General features: G+C 39.2%; 1 pseudogene; it reads left to right on the top strand.

Moving 5' to 3' along the window:
• Positions 1-13,248: 13,248 nt before the first annotated feature.
• LOC127096194 (uncharacterized) lies at positions 13,249-15,585 on the top strand (annotated as a pseudogene).
• The last annotated feature ends 1,089 nt before the right edge of the window (positions 15,586-16,674 follow it).

Here is a 16,674-nt window from a genome sequence, read left to right as displayed (position 1 = left end):
TTTTTGCTCTCATCTCAATTTTCAATTTCCTTCACATAGCACATGAATTTTATTGGATAATCGTGTTCAGCAAGTGTCATTGAGTAAGGATCAAGCTCTGATTTGAAGAATTCGAGCCAGAATCAAGCACGTCAAGCTCAAGAACATGAAGATGGAAGTTGCAATTTGATCAAGATCCAAGCCTTTCCAAGCTTCAATTCATGCATAAAGCTTCAAGTCATCAATATAGGAGTGGATCTGGATCGTTTGAGCACTTGAATCGCTTGGTTTCATCCACTGCTCACCAAGAAGGTTGGTATTCAAAACTCCTAATTCATCTTTTTATGTACATAAACTTGTAGAGCTTTTCATGCTGAGAATTCTGATATGAATTTTGTGGAAAATGGATGAATATTGCATGATATATGTTGATTTAAAGTTTGATTGTGGAAAATGTTTCTGTTCGATTCTCTTAATCCTTAGAGCTTTAGGCCTTAATAATGTTAGATTTGGAATGTACATGGAATAAGCTTTCGATTGATGTATTGTTTGCACGTTTCTGGAAAATTTGTTGATGCATGCTACTGTAGCACCACCGTCACAACGAAGAAGACGGTGGAAACCACCGCTGGCTGCCGCTGCGTTTAAATGCTAGGGCTTATCCCTGTGTGCACCACGTTTGCGTCCGTTTGTCCAATTGATAGGCCACGCTTTCCTTGACCAATTCCACGCGTACTTTGGACTAGTGATGTGGCTTTGCCACATCAATTAGTGAAACAACCGTGTTTTTCTAAGAGAGTGTGTACACGGTTCGATTCTGGCTTCGTGCAATTGGAATTTTATTTTTCCCAGCGCTTGATTATTTTTGAACATGGTTCGATTCTCCTCTCCAGCATTTTTCAAATTAACTTCACCATTTATTCTTTCCCTCCATTTTTTGACATGCATTGATTCATCATTTCAATTCTATTACATCACATTCAAAAAATCATAAAAAAATAGAATATGCATCCAATTTAATCCAAATTTTTTGCCAAATGTTCATCTTGATGTCTACTATTTTGTGGTTGTGATTTCATGATTTTATCATTTCTGATTTTTTAATTGTGGACTGTTATTTGAACATGTATGCAAATGTGACATGTTGTACCAATTCTTTTGTGAAATGCTCATACATTGTCCAATTGCTTTGAAATTTGGTATGTTGATTCCTAACATGTTGCTTGATTTTTGAGGCTTGGTTATGTATTTTTATCATTTTTCATCTCTTTTTGGGACACATGAATGTATTGTGTGACAATGTGTGTCACACATTTTGATGTTGATCTTGTTCATTTTCTTATCCATGTCAATTGAGCTTTTTTGATTCCAATTTTTTGCAGGATGCTTGTGTTTGACATGTTGTATGCACATAAAAATTTTCATGATTGTTTGATTCATTTCTGTTTTAATATTGAATTTTGATTCCTGATGTCCAATTGTGTGCTTTGTAATTGCCTTTGCAATATTTTGCTCATGCAATGACTTTGCTTGATGCTTTAGACTTGGTCCTTTTTAGGACATGTTTGTAGCACCTCAAATTTGCACCTCCCATTTTGTACATACATTTTTCATTTTAAGTCATTAGCATTGCATTGTCCACTGCATAGCATTGCATTGTCCATTGCCTAGTGCAAGTCATCAGTCAAGACTGGTCAGGAGATCTAGTTGAGCAAGCAAGCAAGTGCATTTCCTATGAAAGCAAAACCCTAGGATTGGTTCATTGAGTTCATGTGACTTAGGGATCAATTTGAAGTGGTTTGGCCAAAGATTGGATGTTCAAGCTCATCAGTCAAGATGTATTTCATCTGAAACCCTAAAAAGTCAACCAAAGTCAACTGTCAATTCAATCATGGATTTGAAGGTGGGAGATGGTTAGAGAGGCCTCATTCATGTCCATACAAGTCTCATTTGACATTTCAAACATCAACAACGAAGGATTTGAGGTCAGATCAAAACTTGCCCAAAATATTAAGTGACCTGTAATTTGAAATTGCCAAAAATGGAAAGGTTTTCTCCTCAATATTACATCATCAAGAATGCTTCAAATGAAATTTTGTCCAACATGAAAGTTTAAGATCTTGTTCTCCCCTTTCCAAAAAGTCCAAGAAGATGAATTTCTCATGTGTGGTTGAAAAGATATGGATCAATCATGGTCAAATGAATTTGAACTTCAAGCATGCATAACTTTTAAACCATAAGGCCAATTGGAGTGGTTCTTTTTTGTACATTCATGTCTTGACATATACTATCCAATTCATGCATCACAAGCCATGCATTCTTATCACATAATTCTTTGGTTTTTCATTTGAATTTTGGAAGGAATTTTCAAATTTAAAATTAATGCATTGTTTACACATTTCAACACTTCCATTGGCTTACAAACAGAATTTTGAGTGGATTCAAGCCCAAATTCGGGTATTGTTACATTGCCATTTCATACATAAGGGTGCATGGGCCAATTTGCATAAACACTCTTTTTTCACTAATTCCACTTGCCAAATGCCTAAACATGATTAAGAACTTGATTAACAGATGATATATAAGTGAAACCCTAACAGATTTCAGCATTAACACCTCCTAATTTCCAGATCTGAAATTTTCACACAATGTGCTCTCAAACTTTTTCTTCAATTTTCTTCATACACATTGCTATTTCCTCGAGTGATTCATCATCCACAAGCATAGTTGAGCTGGATTGAAGCAGGATTCGAAGGATTTCATGCAAATTCGAAGCTGTTGAAGCTCACCTCCATTAATGGCAAGTGAAGATTCAAGCAAAATCGTGCAAGCTTAAGCATCAAGCATTCATCCATTCCATCATCCAAGAGTATTGGAGCATCTGTTTGTGCTTGGCAAGGCTTGAAAGCATCAATTCCAGTTCTGCACTTCAATTAAGGTCAGAAATCGAATGTCACGATTCTTAAAATTGATAGATGCATGTTGTAGGTCTTTCATTGGTGAATAATCTGAGCTTTAAATCCATGAAATCCATGCAGAAATGAATTAGTTATGTTGATTTTAAGTTTGGCATATGAATGTTCTTGCGTGCGAATCTTTTGATATAGTTTGAGTTAGCAAAATCCAAGCCTTGATCCATGTTGTATGTTGAAAGATGAAGCCAATGGTGTATTCATTTTGCATTTCTGGTACTTTTGTTCTTGACCTGGAAAATTATGATGAACATGATGAACTTGTTAGGGTTTCTGTCCAGAAACCATGTTTGATCTGTTTTAGCGCTTGTTGCATGAGATTTCTTGTTTAAAGCCATGCATTGGTACACAGTGGCGTCAGTGTGGCATTTTGATTGGATACGAACGTTAAGCCTGGCCACGTAGACTTAATGAAACGGTGCGTTTCATGATGAAACGCGCCACTTTCAAATGCTCTCTCGGTTCGAATCCCAGCTCATGACCTTTTCCAATGCGCCTTGCATTTTATTCCTTTGTTCTTCACATATTCATGCTATGCTTTCCATGTGATTTTTATTTTTTCCATTCATTCAAAAATTCATAACTCAATGATGGATGATCCAAATGACCTGGGATTTTTTGCATGTTGTTCCTCATGATGTCTAGCATTTTATGAGATTTTTTCCAGAAATTGTGCACGGTTGGAATTTAATTTTGCTTAGGGATTGTGTATGTGTGTGTTTTCTTGACCTACCTTGCCATATGCTTTATGAAATGATGAATGTTAATCCAATGCTCTTGAACCTTTGCATGCTTAAACTAGACATCTTTAGGGACCTTTTGGTGTTGAGTTTGCATTTTTAGCATTTCTGGTTGCTGAGTTATGATCCTTTGAATGTAGGTGTGACAATGTGCGTCACACCTTTGCTTGCTAAATTTGATGATTTTCTTTGCCATGCCAAATAAATGCCAATTGATGTGATTTTTTGCATGATGTTACTTATGGATGTTAGGAATTATCATGAATATTTGTGGAATTTTTAGATTCATTTCTGATTTGTTTGGGATTTTCCTTGCTGGTTGACCATTTGTGGACTTTTGATGAGTGTTGAACTTTCATGATTTGTGAAATGCTTGATGTTTATCATATGAACTTGAAATTTTGTACATTGATTCTACACACTTTTAAGTTTATTGTGGCTTTGATTTGATGTCTTTATCATGTTTGGATTCTGTTTTAGGCTTGTGCTAAGATGATGTATCAATTTGTGCCTTCTTTGAGCTTGTTTGTGCTTACCTTGACTTGACGAATTTAATTTCCATGCTTACACTTGTCCAAATGCCTTGATTTTTGGTGTGTTGATCCTATTATGTGTGATGTTTAGCCATGATTTTTATTGAGATTTATTGAGTCATTTTGGAATTAATGTGGATTTGTTCATTATGTTGCTTCAATGAGCTTAGAACTTGCATGCCTTGCCTTATTTGACTTGTGAAATGAATTTGGTTGATGCTATTGACATGAGACCTTTTGTATTGTGTTCTTAATTGGTTGAGTTTGATTCATGTCAATTTTCATTTTCTGTTTTGAACTATTTCTCCATCTTTGACCCTAGGCCTTGTCCTAGTGGTTGGTGCTTATGTCTGAGCTTTGTTTTCAGGATAAGAAGCATATGGCCATGAGGGGATTGATTCACATTGCTTGAGTTGGATTATTTGGTTGATGTTGACTAATCTTGACTTGTTTTGTAGGTGGCTTTTAGCTCATTTGAGTTGAGCTTGTGCCTTGCACATGGTTGCTTTGCTTGTTTGTCAATGTCTGTTGACTGTTGACCATTTAACTGTCTGTTTGACTTTTTGAGTTGTGTATTGACTAAGTTAGATTGTTTTCAGGTACATTAGTTGCTTAAGTTCTTTTGAACTTGCTCTTGGTTTTTGCTTGATTGCTTAAGCATTAAGGTATAATTCACTGACTTCATGTAGTCTGGAAGACCTGTCCTGTTACTTGGGCAGGCACCTGTCTGAAGTCCTCCTTAAGAGGCAATGCTTGTGTTTGTTTATCTTTGTGCTAAGCAGGAAAAGACCTTTGATAAGGCAATTGGCAGATAAAAGAGATGTCTAATCCATCTCCTGCTACTCAGTGTGTCATCCACTTTGCTCACACACCTTGTGTTGATGCATTGTGGATATTAACCCAAGATCTATGTAGTGTCAGTCATATGTGGATAGAAGAGTTCCTACTTTCTGAACTCCCACACTTTCATTTGTCTGAAGCTCTCCCAGGCCAGGGATAAGAGCTGTGAAGTCTTATCTTCACTTCCCACTTCATCTGCTTCACCCTAACTCTCAATGTTAGGGTTAAGAGCTAACATCACCCTGATACAGTGACTTGTTTGTTGAGGTTGACATGACCCCTCGACTAAAGCCTAACCTTGTGTGATCCCACTTTGCTTGTATATAGTGTGTGCTATTTGTGATTGTGTTTTCTCTGTGCTGTTTAGGATAGCTTGCTCCCTGTGCAAGTTAGATAGAAACTTCAACCTAGGACCATGGTGAATTTACATGATAACTATTAGGCTCGAGTTAGTCTCCCTTCTAGTTTGTCATTTCCCAGTCTCTGGTTAGGTTAGAAGTTCTTTCCCTGCGTAGGGGAACTACGTCGCCCTGATCCTCATACCAGATGAGGTACGTAGGCAGGAGATGAGCTGATCTCTCTGGGCGCCCTTTTGTTTTGTTTGTGTGAGTTGTTTCTCCTTTTCTGGTTGAAGTCTGACGTAAGGCCAGCGATTGGCAGATGGTTTCCTGTGTGCGTGTTTCTTTGTCGGAGTCTGACGTAAGTCCAGCGATTGGCAGTTGGTTTCCTTTGTGTGTGTTTGTTGGTTCGGAGTCTGATGTAAGCCCAGCGATTGGCATTCGATCTCCATGTTTGCCTGTTTGTGTGGAGTCTGACATAAGTCCAGCAATTGGCAGTCGGTTTCCTGTTTCCTCTTTGTGTTTTGTTTGGCGTGCGTTAGCCGAGCTACGAGTGCTCTGATTCTTCTTTAGTCCGAGAAGATACGTATGCATAGGATGCGACATCCTAGCGAGCACACTTTCCCCTGTCCCGAACTACGTCGACTCTGATGTCTGTGCCTGACAGACTACGTAGGCCCAGGATGCGATATCCTGCCGAGTTAGTTTCTTTTGTTTTCTGCGTCTCTTTCCAGCCAGTATTTGATGTTTGTTTGAGCAGTTTTTAGCAACCTTTATCCTTGCTTTTGTGCGTGGATCCCGTCGAGTACGACGGATGCATAGGGGTGTTAATACCTTCCCTTCGCATAACCGACTCCCGATCCCATCTCTCTCTGGTCGCGAGACCATGTCTTTTCCAGATTTACTTCGAGCGTTTCCTTTCCCTCTTTTGGGATAAATAACGCACGGTGGCGGCTCTGTTGTTTTGTTTTCCCGCCGGTTTTTCGCGTAATGCGACAATGTTCTTGCTTGATTAAAGATGCTTCTTGTTGAATATCAACTTCTGTTTTGACTTTTTGTTTTACCTTTGACCCTAGGCTTTTCACTAGGGGTTTGTACTCACCTTTTGAGCTTTGCCTTTCAGGTTCAAGCAATTAGTTCTAACGGATGATGTGATCTCCTTGCTTGAGATGCAATTTACTTTGTTTAACTAATTTTGATTGTGTTGTAGGTCTTTTGGTGGTGGACTCACTTGAATGATTGCCTTTTATGACTTGCATGTTGTACATATTGGAAGTTGTAACACTGTTGTTTGTTAGTTGTTTGCCTGAATGTGAATACTGATTGTTTAGCTTTTCATACAGGTACATTAGCCGCTTAAGCTCATTATCTGAGCTTTGCTTTGCTTGTGGTTGGTATACCACTTAGGTAACCTCTCTAACTCCATGCAGTCTGGAAGCCCTGTCGTTTCCTTTGGCAGGCATTTGGCTGAAGTCCTCCTTAAGAGGCAATGTCTGTGATTGTTTACTTTTGTGCTAAAGACCTCCATGTCGAGGCATGTGACTTAAGTCCTCCTAAGTGAAGAGGCAATTGGCAGATAGAAGGGATTTGCAATCAATCCCCTGCTAATCGTTGGAGTCGTTCATTATGCCCGCACTACGTGCTGAAGCTTTTAAACCTAACCCAAAATCTTGTATATAGAGTCAGTCATGTGGAGTAGAGTCCCCCTTTCTGGAATCCCACACCTTCTTTGATTCAAGGTCACCCAGGCCAGGGTTAAGAGCTATGAGGTCTAACCCTCATTACCCTTCATCTGCTCACCCTGACGGCCAATGTCAGTGGTTAAGAGCCTCAGTACCCATACATTTGGCTTGTTTGTCGAGGTTGATATGACCCCTTGACTAAAGCCCGACTTGTTTTTCGAGGTTGATATGACCCCTTGACTAAAGCCCAACTTTGTCTGAGCCTCTTGATTGTGTATAGAGTGTGCTAATTGATTGATGTGATTGCTTGTGTTTGCTTTTGCATATTGTTTTTGCATATTGTCTTTGCATATTGTTTTTGCATATTGCTTTTGCATTTGTTATTTGTTTTGTTTTGTGGAGTCAGGTGTAAGACCATTGATTGGCTATCTGTTTCCTATGGTGTTTTGTGGAGTTAGATGTAAGACCATTGATTGGCTATCTGTTTCCTGTTTTGCTTTGTGGAGTTAGATGTAAGACCATTGATTGGCTATCTGTTTCCCGTCTGTTTTGGAGTTGGATGTAAGACCATTGATTGGCACTCCATTTCCAGTTTTGTTGCTCTCTTATGAGACTCTTGCTTATTTGCTTATTGCTTTGTGTTGCCTAATTCCAAAGGAACTTACTTGAATCATTTCTAAGATTTTGAGAAAGCAATCCTGCCTGTGGCTTTGTCCCTTAACCTTCACCCTCTTTTGCATGCTTAACCTTGATCCATAACCCAAACCAGAAAACTTTTGTGCAAACATTTTCACTTGTTTTCAAAACTAGAAACCTAGGCCTTAGGCCTTTGATTTTCAAACTTCATTTTCAGAATACTTCTTCTGAATTGAACTTTAAATGTCAACTTTGACTACCTTTGTGAATACTTCTAATTGGTTAATTCCACTCACTTAATTGCTTTTGTGGCCTTGTCCACTTCTTAATCAAGTTTTCATGCATTAGCCATAGATCTGAATTATCTTAGTGGTTGATGTGAATCTCGCCTTGTCCTTAGTGGTAGAATTGTAAGACTTCCATGCTTATTATAGGGTTAACCCCTCACTAGCATGTCGAAGCTATTCTCACATGGTGGACTTGTGGTTGCATAGGTCGAGTGTTCTCCCTTTGATGATGAAAGACCTTAAGGCTTTTGTTTAAAATCAACCCACTCATCTTTTTGGAAATCTTTTAGCCGAACTACGGCGTTTTGATCCTTATCTTTCATGAAAAGGTACGTAGGCAATGGGTTCATCCATCCAAACACAAAATGTAAATAACTTGTACATTCTTTTCGCATCTCTTCAATTATGTTTGCACATAAAGAATTTCATAAACAATAACTTTTACAACAAGTTGTGAAAAGGGCTCCCTAGGAGTACCTAGGATGTTGTAGGTGCCTAACACCTTCCCATGACATAACCAACCCCCTTACCCAGATCTCTGACCTTCTTTTACTAGTTTTGTTTGTAAAACTTTATAGGCTTTTGTTCGCTTTCTAGCCATTCCTTTGGATAAATAGAAGTGCGGTGGCGACTCGACTTTGTAAGATTTACCTTGGCTCTAATTAATATTTCCAATGGTGACGAATACACTGCTACAGTACCTGCCGAAGTTTAAAAAATATAATTATGCAGGATTGATCCAGGATGTCAGACCCGATGTCATGACATCCTGTACACAGAACATTCAGGGTGAATGTTATGTGTTTTGTGATTGCGCATTTAATGGCAATCTATGTATGATTGAAGATCTGATTTGCAGGCGCATTCAATCATTGATTACAACCTGATTTACTTATTTTCCAAAGAGATCTAACCAGCTGTCATGAGAAGATTTAATTGGAAAATAGTTTTAGGGTTTTCAAGATGTCCAAGTCCAGCTGAATGCTTCTATAAATAGGACATGGAAAACCTGATTTGTTACACAACCGATACTGAGCGAAATATTGAGAGAATATAAGGGTTTGTGTCTTGTTTAGTCATGAGACTTGTTAGCCATTCAATTCATCCATAGATGATTGAATTGGTCTGATTTGTGGGTTGTAATTTGTCACTCTAAGCTTGTAAGCAAGAGTGTGTGTCTACTTGATCAAAGTTGTTAAGCAAAATCAAGTGTGTGTCTACTTGATCAAAGTTATTAAGCAAGATCAAGTGTGTGTCTACTTTATTAAATCAGCTAAGCAAAATCAAGTGTGTGTTATTGAAAAGTGTCTTCTTTTCACAAGGAATTGTTGTTTAAAATCACAGGTGTGATTGAGTGGGAGTGAGTGGGCTCTCATATCTAAGGGTGCTTAGGTAGAAGTCGCATGGGTAGAGATTAGGTGAGAAAGATTGTAACTTTTTGAAGTGTACAGAGAGTCTTTGAATTGATTCTATTTAGTGGATTCCTCTCCTGACTTGGTAGCCCCCAGATGTAGGTGAGTTGGACCGAACTGGGTTAACAATTGCTTGTGTCTCTTGCATTACTATTCTTTATATTTATCCTGTTTGTTTTACTCAGATATTAGTGTCGTGACATTACCTTCGACATCTTATATCTGATACCAGAATTTCAATTGGTATTAGAGAAGGCATAATGCTTCGGTTTTGGGTGAGATCTAGGGACAATACTTTCTGGTACAATGGAAAGAGATGGAGGATCTGTTCATAGGCCACCAATCTTGGATGGATCTAACTATGACTATTGGAAACCTATAATGGTAGCTTTTTTAAAATCTTTAGATAATAAGGCTTGGAAGGTTGTGTTAACAGGCTGGGTACATCCAGTAATTACTAAGGAAGGAGAAGCCACAACTAACAAGAAGCCTAAAGAACAATGGACTAAGGAGAAGGATGATCTAGCCCTTGGAATTGCTAATGCCTCAGGAGCCCTGGGAGAGAAGATGTCAGATGAAAATCTAGTAAGGAAAATACTCAGGTCACTCCCTAAGAGATTGGCTATGAAGGTGACAGCCATAGAAGAGTCTCAAGACATCTCCAACATGAGAGTTGATGAGCTAATTGGTTCCCTCCAAACATTTGAGATGGGAATGCATGATGGTTCTGAAAAGAAAACCAAAAGCATGGCCTTCATGTCAAACACAGAGGAGGAAAATAGTCAGGATATTGATGAAGACCTGGCCAATGATGTAGCAATGCTGGGAAGACAGTTCAAAAGACTGTCGAAAAAGATGGATGTAAGATCTAAGGCTAATGTCAAGAACATCGCATCTGACATCAGTAAATCCAACAATGCTGGAAGAAGAACAAGGTCAGATGATAAGCCCAAAGAAGGAAAAGAAGTACAGTGCTATGAATGTGATGGGTATAGACACATTAGAACTGAATGTGGAACCTACCTCAAGAAGCAGAAGATGAGTCTTGCTGCCACTTGGTCTAATGAGAGTGAAACAGAAGAGTCTGTAAACTTGGTGACTGCCTTGACTGGAAGATGGGGTTCTGATGAAGACTCAAGTGGTGATGAAGTAACCTTTTAAGAGTTGGCCACTACCTACAGAAAGTTGTGTCACAAAAGTGCATAGGTGTGTAAACAGGTTGAAAGCCAGAAGAAGGTAATAACTCAACTTGAGAATGATAAAGCATAACACTTAGAAACCATCTCCAAATTCAAAACAGAAGAAGTGGTTCTGAATGCCAAGCTAGATGAAAGTCAAAGCCAGAAGAAAGTGATAATACAGCTGGAGAATGAGAAGGCAGAGCATGTGGAAACCATCTCCAAGTTAAAAACTGAAGCTATGTTCTTGAATTCTAAACTAGAAGAGATAACCAAGTATGTAAGAAGGTTAAACAATGGATCTGACTCCTTAGACAAGATTCCTCAAACTGGCCAAATAACAGGAGACAAATCTGGCATTGGGTATAATGGATCTAAGTCTGAGTGCAATTACACTGGTTGCAAACCTAAATCCAAACCTAAGTGCAGCCATATTAAAAGCAAACCTGAGATGTCACATCATATGTCACAACATCATAAGGAAAGACAGCAGAAAGGAAAACACCAAAGATGGAAATGTCATTACTGTGGAAAATTTGGCCACCTGAAGCCCTTCTGCTATAAGCTGTATGGTTATCCTAGCCCTGTTCATCATCATACTCACTATCAACCCAGACCCAAACAGCACAGGCCTGTCAACAAGAAGCAATGGGTTCCTAAGACAAATGTTACAAGTCTAATAGCTCACAATCCCTTCCGACTTTCAGCCAAAGAAGATTGGTAGTTTGACTGTGGGTGCTCCAGACACATGACTAGAAACAAAGACCTGCTAACTGGCCTTCATCCTCATGCCATAAGCTATGTAACCTTTGGTGATGGAGCAAAGGGTGAAATCAAAGGGATAGGTAAGCTTGATTGCCCTAGAGTTCCAGAACTTGACAAGGTCCTACTTGTTAAAGGCTTGACTGCAAATATAATAATCATCAGTCAACCTTGTGACCAAGGACTAAATGTTAACTTCACTAAAACTGAATGTCTGATTACCAACAAAGAAAGTGATGTGATCATGAATGGAGTCAGAACCAAAGACAACTGTTACATGTGGAGGTCTCGAATTGGTTGCTCCTTAAAATGTACCTTAGTCAAAGAGAAAGGGATGAAGATGATTATATCTGCTAGAGGAACTCCCAAATTGAAAGTCTGTAGGAAATGTCAGACAAGGATGTCACACCAGAAACTCAGACTTGACATCACTTCCAAAGGAGAAAAGCTCATGATGGCTCAAATAGACAGGAGGTCGGATCAGATGGTTGAACATGTTGCTAGTCATATGCAGTCTGAAGTTGGAAAGAGCTTTGTTGGACTTGGGCTACAAGTCAAGCAGATAGAAGAGCCTATCTGTCTATCTCAAAGCAAAAGTGCCAAGAAAAATGTTAAGAAGATTGGGATGGAGAGTGAAAGGACACCTGCTCCTACACATTTGAAAGATGAAAATGGTGTTTGTGCTGAATATATAGCAGCTGGTAGTAGTTGTTCTCAACAGGGTTGGTTGAAACTACTGTTGATTGAATACAATGTCACACACTGTCATACTCCGATTTTGCTCCTGAATTTTTTATGTTTGTGTGGCATGCTTGGCCTAACTTTACTTTGGTTTTGTATGAGGATTGTGGTTTTGATCCAAAGTCATGGTGTTGTGATTGTGGATATATCTATGGTCTGGGTCATCTGAACAACCAAGTTTCTTGTGTTTCAAGCCACTTTCTAGTCATGTTATTGGTTCATGGATACTATGCCAAAACCCTAACCTTATGGTCTCATTTCATGGTTCCGTTCATTATCAGTCAAGTTATTTTCTTTTCAAGAGTCAAACATTCAAGTTATAAATAAACCAATGGTAAAACCAAATCTCAAATCAAATTTCAAACCATTTCAATTCATTTCACATCATTCTAAACCATTACATTTGATTCTACACAAGAAAATACAAGTCTTGACCATTTTGACCAATTGTTGACTTTGGTCAACAGTTGACTTTTTGGTCAACTTTGACCAAAGTCAACCCAAATTCCTCAGACCTTAATTTTCATCCTAACCGATAATAGAATATCCATTTACAAGGAAATCATAAAGAAAATACCAAAAAAAAATGCATTTTTGACCAATTGTTGACTTTGGTCAACAGTTGACTTTTTGGTCAACTTTGACCAAAGTCAACCTCCCCATTTCTTGACCATCAAAAACCTAATCTAACCCATTTGGCCTTGATGCTTCATCCAAAGGTTTTGATTTGATATACTTTTGCTTGGTTTCTTCATTTTTAAGTAATTTGACTCATGTTCAATTTCATGTCCACCATGTCATATGTGTTGCTGCACTTCCAACCCTAACTCCATCTGGCCAAACATGTCCTGCAATCACATAAACATGACCTGAGATACCTTGAAGCGCACATTGAAGCCAACACACATGACAAACTCAGCTGTTCAATACATAAAACCATGAAGTATCTTACCTGTTGCCGGAACATTGGCCCGGTTGAAGTTTGGGACAGCATACCACATTAATCATCATGCCAATAGTTCAGTGAGATAATGGAATATGAGGAACAATCCAGACTTTGAAACTCCATATAATTATCCTGAACTGTAATGGAATCATCAAGCTCATCATGTCATCATCATCAACAGCAACAATGAGGCATCTGCATTATGGAGGCAAAGTCTTACTTCACCCGACCTGCTTTTGCTTCACCTGTGATTACACACCAGCTGCAATTTCCACAAGAAAAATCTATTAGTGGCATCCATATCAAAACCTATAAACCGCATGGCCGTGAAGTTCGCGACGTCCACGTTACGTCGGACGACTCCAAGTTATGTTCCTGTGGTGGAGATAGGCAGGTTTTCTATTGGGATGTTGCTACTGGATGTGTGATAAGAAAGTTTCGTGGCCATGATGGTGAGGTAAATGGTGTAAAATTCAACGAGTATTCATCTGTTGTAGTCTCAGCAGGCTATGATCAATCATTGCGCGCTTGGGACTGCAGATCCCACAGCACTGAGCCAATACAGGTTATTGACACATTTGCAGACAGTGTGATGTCTGTCTGTTTAACAAAAAACTGAAATTATTGGAAGAAGTGTTGATGGAACTGTTCGGACATTTGATATTCGTATTGGCAGAGAAATATCTGATAGCTTTGGGCAATCTGTCAACTGTATATCAAAGTCAAATGATGGCAACTGCATCCTAGCCGGTTGCCTAGACTCTACTGTGCGTCTTTTGGACAGAACCACAGGTGAACTGTTACAAGAATATAGGGGTCACACTATTCAGTCATACAAATTGGATTGCTGCCTTACTAATACGGATGCTCATGTAACTGGTGGCTCTGTGGATGGCTTCGTCTATTTCTGGGATCTTGTAGATGCATCTGTTGTGTCAAAATTCAGGGCTCATGCCTCAGTGGTAACAAGTGTAAGTTATCACCCAAAGGAAAACTGCATGATAACTTCATCGGTAGATGGCACTACTAGGGAAATGAAAGAACCTGCAACTCTTGATGTGTCATCCTTAATTATATTTTCTGGAAATCCTGGACCTCCATTAGAGTTATGTGACAGGGATCCTGACGAAGGTGTAAAGGCGTTGAAGAGTTCTACAACTATTGTGTTACACCCTGGTCGGAATACTATTGCCTTGGATCTACCACCCCAGAAACCAGGATCATATGTTCTCGGAGTTCTTACTGGGCAGATTGGGCAGTTGAGGTTTAGATCTCATGGTGTTTCAAAACTTGGTCCTGCAGAGAGTGATGATGTTATGAGTAATGAAAAGCCAGTTAAACCTATTTTGAAGGTTTCCAAACCTAGAGCACTTGTGGATCTTGATGCTGCTATTTCGTCTGCAAGCTCAAAATCACCTCAGGGAGGGAAAGGTTCTGTACGACTTGAGCGGATAACTAAAATAAGGCAGCAGTTGAAGACATTCCTTTCAGAAGCAACTGGCTGCATCTATCTGGCCTTCAAGTGGAAATCCCCACCATCAGCTTGTTTTGTTGGCTTCATATTCTGGTGATGAGCTGGCAGTTTATTTATCGTTATTTTCGGAGTCTGGCTATGGATAGTCCATTTACAACTGCTAGAGGAAATTTAATAGTTGCATTTGAGAAGAATCGACCAAGTTACTCTCAGCTTTCTGGTGATGCTAAAGCTGTTGCAGTCAAGGAATCTTCTGGACAGTTAGATGGCAAAGGAAGAGGGAAGATAGAAGCAAAACTTGTGACTAGGGGTAATGGTGTGGAAGCATATCCTGGAAAGGAAGGAGCATCCAACTTACAGGAGACTTACAAATTGTTCTGTACTCGCTTTGTACGTCTAATTGGAACCTTGTTCACTCGTACAAGTCTTGAGACCCTCGCTGAAGTTCTCTCTCTTATTAGCAATGGCCTGCGCGAGCTTCTGTCTTCAGGTCAAGATGAAGAACTTAATTTTGGCCAGGATGCTCTTGAGAATGGTCTTGCCATTGTCAGAAATATTTCCATTATCGTCTTTACAGTTCATAATGCGAAGAAGGAATTTGAAGGTCAAACTTATGCAGAAATTGTACAGCGGGCTGTTCTACTTCAAAATGCATTCACTGCAGCTTTCGAACTGATGAGTATTATTATAGACAGATGCGTGCAGTTGCATGATCCTTCTTGTAGTTTTCTTCTACCAGGCATTTTGGTTTTTGTTGAGTGGTTGGCATGTTGTCCCGATCTTGCTGCAGGCAATGATGTGGATGAGAATCAATCAACTGTTAGATCAAAATTTTGGAATCATTGTATTTCCTTCTTGAACAAGCTTCTTTCAGTTGGGCCTATGTCTATTGGGGATGAAGAGGAGACTTGCTTTAATAACATGAGTAGGTATGAAGAAGGGGAAACAGATAACCGTCTGGCTTTGTGGGAGGACTTTGAGTTAAGAGGATTTGTTCCACTTATCCCTGCAACAGTCACAATCTCAAGTTACTTCAGTACAGTCTCATGAAAATCAAATGATCTCTCAGATGCAGCCATCAAACCTGCAAGATGAATAACAGCATGGCCAACACAATCAATTTTCAGGTAAAGGCATGATAAAGCAAGTCGAGGCAAGAGCAGATGGTGGGAAGTAGTACCGGGTTAAAATATTAGAAGCCTAGTGAAGCAAGGCAAGGCATGAATTGCAGTTAATCACCATCAACCAAACAAAAGAAGTGAAGATCAGGGTATGTTGCAATAGCCAAACTTGGGCCTACAGCACACAATGATCATCAGGAAGCTGCAGCAATAAAAAATACGCAACAAACAGTTACAGTAGGCCACAGTTTAATGGATAACAACCCTCCATGACAATTCAACAGCAGTGCATTGGCTTACAATTTAGCAGTGATAACTTGGAACCTGTTGCAGACTTGATGTAGTCAATAAATTCATGCACAAACCTTCCACGTCAGTCTACAACCTGAAGCAACGTCAAGCTGCGACAAGGAAGCCTCCCTGCTCACAGTCCAACCACAAACCTAGCAAATGTAACACAAATCCTACAACAAAACCATCTGCCACAATTTCATTCATCATTCTTCCACCACTAACTTTAGCCATAACAATTCAAAGAAAACCAAAGCACAAGCACACTTACCTTTAACAATTACCATTTCAGCAGATTACTTTTGATCTGATAACCTCATCTCCTAATTCCAATTTATCATGTAACTACTGCAGCCAGTCTTTGTATTAAAACCATTAACAATCACTCTTCAAAATATCCATTATCCCAAGTCAAACCAAGCTCACCATTTTTTACTGCGGTAAAAAGGGACACATTAATCAGTCAATTTGCAAAACCTACAGTGCAAAATCATTAACCAACAGTCAGAGGGCAAAGTCCAAAAACATCCCAAATTGGTATGAGGTCAAAGCAGAGAAGAAAGTGTGTGAAGGATACCTTTTCTTGAATCTAACATGGGTAGGGTAATTCTGTGTCTGAGCATCCAAAGTGCTTTGCAGAAACACTCCTTTTGAACAGCAAAGACCCAATTTGTAACCCTAATTCACAGAATATAAAAGGAGAATGAATCAGTAAGCAACAAGGACCTAGAGGCAGAAAAGA

Source organism: Lathyrus oleraceus, chromosome 6 (genome assembly GCF_024323335.1).
Source record: "Lathyrus oleraceus cultivar Zhongwan6 chromosome 6, CAAS_Psat_ZW6_1.0, whole genome shotgun sequence".
Classification (NCBI taxonomy): Eukaryota; Viridiplantae; Streptophyta; class Magnoliopsida; order Fabales; family Fabaceae; genus Lathyrus; species Lathyrus oleraceus.
Note: the sequence above shows the minus strand (reverse complement) of the source record. Positions and strands in the feature narration are given on the sequence as shown.